This window comes from Ixodes scapularis, unplaced genomic scaffold (genome assembly GCF_016920785.2).
Source record: "Ixodes scapularis isolate PalLabHiFi unplaced genomic scaffold, ASM1692078v2 PGA_scaffold13__105_contigs__length_92229423, whole genome shotgun sequence".
NCBI lineage: Eukaryota > Metazoa > Arthropoda > Arachnida > Ixodida > Ixodidae > Ixodes > Ixodes scapularis.
The window spans coordinates 21203955-21211823 of record NW_024609839.1 but is presented as its reverse complement, the minus strand read 5'-3'; positions in this window follow the sequence as shown (position 1 = coordinate 21211823).

Here is a 7869-nt window from a genome sequence, read left to right as displayed (position 1 = left end):
GTGTGCAATCCCAAGAAGAGTACTTTGAAGGGGATTAGTTTTAGACCTCAAGGCAAAAAAATGTATTTATTCCGGCCAAAGTTGAATACTTTTTGAACAGTCCTCATTCAAAAATACGAAAGAGTTATGCAAAGACTCATTGCGGAGAAGGCGCTGTGTAACCGAGCTTTCGGTTGCACGTCAAAAGATCCCCAGGTGGTCGAAATTAATCCTCAGTCCTGCGCTGGGGCGTGCCAGATGCCCGTCGTAGGTTTGGCACGTAAAACCCCCAAATTTGACTTTTGATTTTGAGTTATACAAAGAGGACGGATAGTACAAACATCTTTCGACTTTCAACACATTGGTGTCTTCTTTTGCTGGTATAAATTGACTAACCTGAGGACATGCACTTGTAATCTGACTGTAAATCGAACTGATGATCCTTTCTTACTGTGTCCATTGAATGTACGATGAGTTAACCACAGCCTGGCCACCAACACCTTTGAAATTTTTAAAGTAGGCAATATATATATACTTCGGAGACTATATTGTGAAATCGGTTAACTGTTTTTTTGGTGTTTGTTTGCCTAGTAGATAATATACACTGTAAATGGCACCATTTTTTTTTGGTACAGGGTGACAAGAAACATTGCACATCATTTGTGCCAGACTTCGGAGGTGGTTGTTGGAAACCTATTGCAACTGTAATTTAGCCTAGAGTTTGATTATCATAAGCAATTGCAACTAGGTAGGTTTGGTTGATTTTTTTTCTTTTTGCACAGCGGAGCAGCAGGTGCTGTAACATGAAGGTTCAATATGAATCGCCGCATCATATGATGTTCAAATCACAAAGACCTCAATCTGGATGCCTCCTGATCCACTCGAGTGCCTTGAGTACATTACAGTGATGCGTAGAGCTTGAGTATTGTTCCCTGCAACAAGATAAACCTACGAACACAGACATCTGTCCTCGCATGTTATTTTGCCTTTAAATTGGGGAGAAAACTGCCGTCTGCTATACCTTTAGTGGCCTTAAAAATGCCGCAGCTAGCATTATGTGCCCCATGGCCGAGGTGAGAACGACCCTCGGTTATACATTTGTGGCCAGGCAAATGCCGCGTCGGTATTTGCTTTATGGCCAGGCTGAAAACAACCCTCGGATATACCTTTCTGGCCTAGCAGATGCTGGCGCTCATTCTTTGCTCAATGGTCGAGGTGAAAACAAGGCCTGAGTGGCTTAGCAAATGCTGGCCCTCGGTCTTTGCTTAAAGGGGTACTCCGCCATTTTCTTCATAGTCCCGATTTGCCTAAAAACTTGCTAAAAGCACCAACAAACATCGTTGAACTAGTAACCCAAATATTTGGAAAAAGTAACTTTTTTGTTGCAAAGTTACAGAATTTAAAATTTGGTCCTCATCGTGTTTGTCAAAGTGAAAAACTCTACTGGCAACACTGAAAAAGTGACGTCACGGGTGGGCAGGAGTTCACTCTTTGGGCTGTAGACTTTGTTCCCAACTGATTACAAACAGTTTTATGGTGTCAAATGAACGCTTTGGAAAGTCCCCCAGCTCCCGCGCAGCAGCACGATACAAATGCTCGGCATAGTTCATTTTTTGACAGCCCGCTCGAACCGCAAACCCGTGACGTCACGGCAATGAAAAGCGAGGTTATATTCGAATCTTCGTTTTGGCATCATTTTTATTTGCCGATTTCACAATAGCTATTTTGAATTTCGCGATACTAAATAGCATAACGGAAAGAGTAAAACATGGCGATTTCGAAAATATAGTTAGTTGGGGTTGCTCTAAAAATCGCCGGAGTTCCCTTTTAATGGCCAAGATGAAAACAAGGCCTCGGTGGCCTAGCATAGTTTTTCTCAAATGGGGGTCCGCGAAGGCATTCTAGGGATCCGCGAAGCCGTGCCTCATCAGTCAAGCCCGGCAATAAAAGTTTTTTTTTTCCCAAGTCGAGAAGAAATGTTTTAGTTTTGGGGCGAGTTTCCTCGTGTGTATGTCAAAAAATGAAAGCCGTTTACCACTCCCTGTAACGCCGGATTAGAGCACAGCTCTTGAGGAGGAGGGGAAGACACCTGAGGGGAAGGTATATCCTTCCCTCCTCCTCACCTCCTCATCCTGCCTGCTACTCCTCCCTTCAAGCAGCCTCGCGGTCGCCTCACGAGGGTCACATGACCTCATGGGGGTCACGGGAGTCACGTGACATCACCGGGGTCACGTGACGATAACGATGACGTCATAATTGACGTCACTGATGATGTCATCATCACTAGTGATGTCACTGATGACGCCATCAGTGACGATGCGGATAACGTCATCAGTGACGTCACTGATGATGTCATCAGGGACGATGCCGATTACGTCTTCAGTGACGATGTCGATGACTTCACTGATGACGTCATCAGTGACGTCACGCGTCCCATAATGCACTGCACAATTACGCAGACGCTGAAGCCGGAAATGGGCGCCTAAGAGCTGTGCTCTAAAAAGGTCTTCTTTACACTAGCCCTTAGTTAAATGCATTTATAAAATCGTAATAATTAACCTGTACCTTTCCCCTCCTGTTGCCACGAACGGAGTGTCCTCCATCCATCATCTTCGCCTATCCACAAGAGGTTCGCAAAACATCGATGGTTGAGAACTCCTGGCGTAGCAAATGCCGGCCCCTATTTTTTGCCCAATGGCCGAGGTGAACACGACCCTCAGTTATACATTTGTGGCCAGGCAAATGCCGCGTCGGTATTTGCTCCATGGCCAGACTGAAAACAGCCCTCGGATATACCTTAGTGGCCTAGCAAATGCCGGCTTTCGTTCTTGCTTAAGGCTGCGGTCCCACGGCGGCCATGACATATGACGCTATCCGCACGTTCTCGAAATGCGATCGTGGCGTGTTCAAGCTTGGTAAAATTATGTGTTATATATCATCTTGTAGTGTACAACATTATCTTTTATCTGATGTAGGATTTGTTTTCTTAGTGCAAAAAGCTAATTCAGAGGGCACCCGCGAACATTGACCTTTTCGGCAAAACATGGTTTCGTAGTACAGTTGTACAGGGTGCACTATTGGAGCAATTTCTTTCCAATTTTAGAATGCTATAGACGAAGAGTGCGTTCATTGTCAACGGAGGCCCTTTTTTCGTTTTTTATTTTATTTTGACAGATATTTACTTTAGAAAAATTGACTTTGCGGAAGCACTTTGCGGAAGCACCACAAGTTTTGGACGCCTACTCGGTCATTTTATTTGAAACTTTTTATATCAGTTTGTAATTATGGTCGAAAGAGTTACACTAAATTTCATTGCAATATGGCTTAAAGGGATACTTCAACGAAATTTGAAATATTCCCGTCGTGTTCAAAAATAGGTTGAATATGATCCACAATATCCGTAAATGACAATCGCACGTTTGTATTTTGATCCTGGTGGCTGTATTTTTCGTTGTAAACGGCCCACTCTGGCAAGCGCTCGGAGAAGGCCCAGCTTAGAGCACGTGACATCCAACGCAATCGTGACGTAGGTCGTCTCAAGACGAGCAAAGCTACGGCGAGGCTGACGTCGAGAGGATGGCCTAGTCGTTCCAGCTAGCGAAGCGGCAGCTTTTGTACGATTTTTGAGTGACGGGTTAATCTTCTATAATCTTCTAGGGGGACAATAGCGACTTCTGCGACACACAAAAGGGATTCTCGGGAAGAGGGGAGTTCCTCCTTCCCCCCTTCTCTCGTCGTGGCCGGAGACGAGACAACCTCCGTCACTAGCTGTCAAGGTTCCTAGACGAGCATTACAAACGAGGCGTTAGCGACATCCACCAGGTGCTCTTTGCTAATCGTTTAATTCGTTTTAAAATTCCTTTTCGAGACTTTTTTAACAAGATATTGGTATGTTCCATGTGATACTGCTCTTTTGAACGCATATAAACCAAAAAATGAGCGCCGAAATTTCGTTGTAGTATCCCTTTAAACTTTGTTCGGAATGCTCACGTGAAAAGTGACAAAAACAGTTAATTTTGGCAAACTTCATTTGGTAGTACAGTGGTACAGCGCTTAGGGATTGGCACACATGAATAAAATTGTAGGCCCGAAAAGAAAAACATATTCTGCTTTGCAAAGCGAGGCACTTTTTCGAAATTTCACTTTTGATTTTCCATAAAAAAAGTTTGAATATAGGTGAAATCACGTATTTGTTGAGTCAAAAACGAGTATTTTGACCCCTTTTGGCAGACATTTAGGCAGATATTTTTAGTACAAAATAGAGTTTACTGTCCCAGGTCCTCATTACTAGCCCACATTTTTGCTAATCGAGCCTATTTATTAAAAAAATCATAAAACATACAGAAAATACAAATTGGATGTCTGGTTGCGCCCTCTATGTGGCGGTGGCTGAAATGTGACTACTCGAGGTTCAGGAAACTTCCGAGGATGGCGCTGATTCCAGCTGTGGTTGCCAGCTTTGGAAACTGGTTGTACACTTGGCTTCTTCCGTTTCTTGCAAAATAACGTGCTGGAAAATTTGGTCGAAACTTGTGAGGTCCTTTATAAATTATAACACGGTACTTTCTGCTAATATAGCTTTTAGGAAGAATTTCAGTAGCTTTCATATTGTCAAACGATTTTTTTTTTTTGCGAGGCTCCACCGGTTCAGTTTGCTGAATAAATCGTTCACGCAATCGATATCGAAGTTTCAAATTACCGAAATGCCAGAATCGCCAGTTCCGCGTAGATACGCAGCGTGACGCACGTGCTTCTGGTGCGTGTGCACGTACGTGTTTGCTGCGTGGTTCTTCGGTTGCTGCGAGTTTTCGCGTATTTATTGCGCACTGCTTACCTCCGTCTGCCCACGCCTCTCATCCTTGTAACTACCCCTGCTCTGTTTGCCTAGCGTGAAGTTTGTGTCTGTCTTTTCGTTCGCTGACTAAGCTCGTGTCGGTGTCCTTCCTACTGGCTGCTGTTCGTGTTTGCGTACCCTGTGTGTCGCTTTGATTACTAGGTCCCCTGCTTATGGGGCGGAGAAAGCGGTGGGCGTCGCGCCAGGGGTGGGTCGTGATTGGGGAAACAGCTTAGCAGCCGACGCCGACTTCGGCGCGTTTTTTCTGCGCACGCGCGTACTGTCATTATTGGTATCGCTACTTTGCGCCGTGACGATGCGCTGATCTACAGGCCAGTCGGCGCTCGCGTGATATTGTTAAAAATTCTCGAGCGTGTATTTACGTTTCGAAAGCCGTAATAGAATTAAAGTGGACATTTGGCCAGCAGCCGGCATACCGTGGCTCTGAAAACAGATTGCTAGGAGTGCCCTCTCATTCGCTGGTTCCACGCTGGGTGCGCGCAGTCCGTGCTTCTGGCCGCCCCGGCCGCCCAAATGCGTTTTTCTGATGCTTGTTTTGTTTTCAGTAAACAGACAATAGTTTCCTGCTGATATTCTCCTTTATAATCTTCACTCTTGACAACTGTTCAGTGTTCGAAGGAACTCCGTCAAATTTGACGATAATAGGAAGCGAGCAAGCCGGCCGTGTCGCGGCGGTCGCCTATTGTTCGCCGCGACCTAGCGGTAGCCGCCGCAGGAGCATCGGGGAGCAATGGCGATGAAGAGCACGGCGGGCAGTGTCCCCGTCGTGATTACGAAGGAATTTAAGGCAGTTACGAATTCGGAAATTTCCTTCGGTAGCCGGTGCCGTCGGCGCAGAATCATCGGGAAGTAATAGCAACGAACACCACAGAGGACAGTGGGCGATTACGAATCCGGAAAGCTTCTTCGGTAGCCGGTGCAGAATCATCGGGGGGAAGCAATGGCGATGAGCAGCACAGCGGACAGTGTCCCCGGGGTGATTACGACGGGGTTTAAGGCGGTTACGAATCTAGAAAGCTTCTTCCGTGGCACCAATAAAGAAGGGAAAACTCCTTCGTGAATCTGGCGGCGTGTACGACGTGAAGGAGGTCCGTTTCGACGGACAAGTGGATGTCATGGAGCGCCGTACTCCGCTAACGAAATTAAGCGCGCCCGCAAAAAATGTAGTTGGCGTTGAGTGGACTGTGGTAATTCTGTACGTTTATTTCTGAATCAGCTTGACAATAACTGGGCGATTTTTTTTCGCGCCGTTACGCGATTCCCACTGTAGGCTGATGGAAACACCCAAGGGTAGGCTTAGGTGGGCGACCGCATTCCGCTTCTCAATTCCGGTGAAGTGTTTGCTGCATACTTTAGAGTTTGCCGTCGGTGTCGATGCTGTTTCATCGTCGCTAGAATAGAAAAAAAGTTAATTGTATTATTTGTCAGCAGCCTAAACAAAGCGCGAACTGGAAGGTAAGAAACGCCACTAACCTGCATGGACGCACAAGTCGCACCCAGATCGCGCAGTACTCCGCCTCGTACGGCTTCGAAGGGACGATGTAGTACTTCGTGCCGTGCGCGACCTTCGACGTACTGTTGCAGCCGACCACGCAGCAATTGTTGCGGCTTTCTTGGTGCGGAATCGCCATCTCAGAAATTACAGCGCTAACCCACTACAACGCACAACCAACGCAGCGACTGGCAGAAGCTCCCCGATGCAATGGACCCGTTTGCCGCTAGGGGCGCCCTGGTCGGGGCTTGAATTAGATGCGCACGGTTCCTATGCATGTGTAAGTACAACTGGAACCTCATAGTTGCAAGAATACTTTTCCTGGATTGTCTGCAATAGAGTGCCTCCATGTGCGCTTCGCGCACATGAAGGCTCCCTAGTCTGCACCTTTCTGATAATATGATCGGTCTCCATAAATTGCACTTCCCCGCTTCGGGAGCACGGCCAGTGGTGGTTCTCTGTCGGTCATCGAACCTCACACACGTGAAGCGTTGTCAAAGCTGTGATATACCGGGCGTTTTATTATTATGTTTTATTTTTGTTTCTTTGTTTTTTTGCTGAAAGAAATTATACTTTTGGTATTCCCGGGGATAACATTATCGGCCGCGGCGGACGTAAAGGAACGAGCGTAAATTGACAGTTAGTGGCCTAATAAACTAAAATTTGCCATTTGCGAACGCTGGAGAGGGGGCGACCTCCTCTCCCCCGTTCGCTCCGCTGAAGTGGAACAGGGTGGGAGGACCTCCCACTTCGTTCTTGACCTGTCACCGACTACAGTTGCGAATTCCACTTGTCGTTTTGGAGCGATGACGAGATAGAGCTGAGTCATGTATTGCGTTCTCTGAGATGAAGAACGCAATGCGCGCAGAGTTGCTCCACGTATGCACCAGTCACCAGTAAAAACGACCTGTCCTCCGAGGAGGTCGAGCGAGACGCCGGCGGACATGGGGGTCGGTCACCTCACCGTCACCACCGTCTACCGTGCCTTCAAAAACACGGAGCGCAATGTGCTTCTGCAGTATAACAAAAAATTGAACAAACAAGGTGCAAACTTTCATTTTTTTCCTAAGTCTGGTTTGCAGGGCTGAACAGAATACAAAAACGATACGCCGTGCAGGGATGACGTCGACTACAATGGTACACGATCATAACAAGAGCACAAATCCTGCCACATTATTTTGCTACAGTGATAAGAGCATATATATCTTTGTCCTCGATGCAGCAACAGAGACATTATTTCCAAATTAGAGTTCGAAGTTAGCCTTCGATGCTAGCACTGACCAACTCACTTCACTCACAGGGTGAAAACGTGAAACTTCGTATCATTCGGACAGAGATCGAAAAATAACACGCACCGCTTCAACCAACTTGGACACCCCAAAATAATTAACTTTAGTGGATCGCACGCAAAAGCTAGCTTCGCGTACGCAATAAAATTGCCGGTCAAAAGTACGGTTCCGCAACCAAAATCAGCATATGAGTCATCAAATTATGAAGAAAAAGCAGGTGTGAGCGTGCCAAAAATATTCGACATTTATTGTTG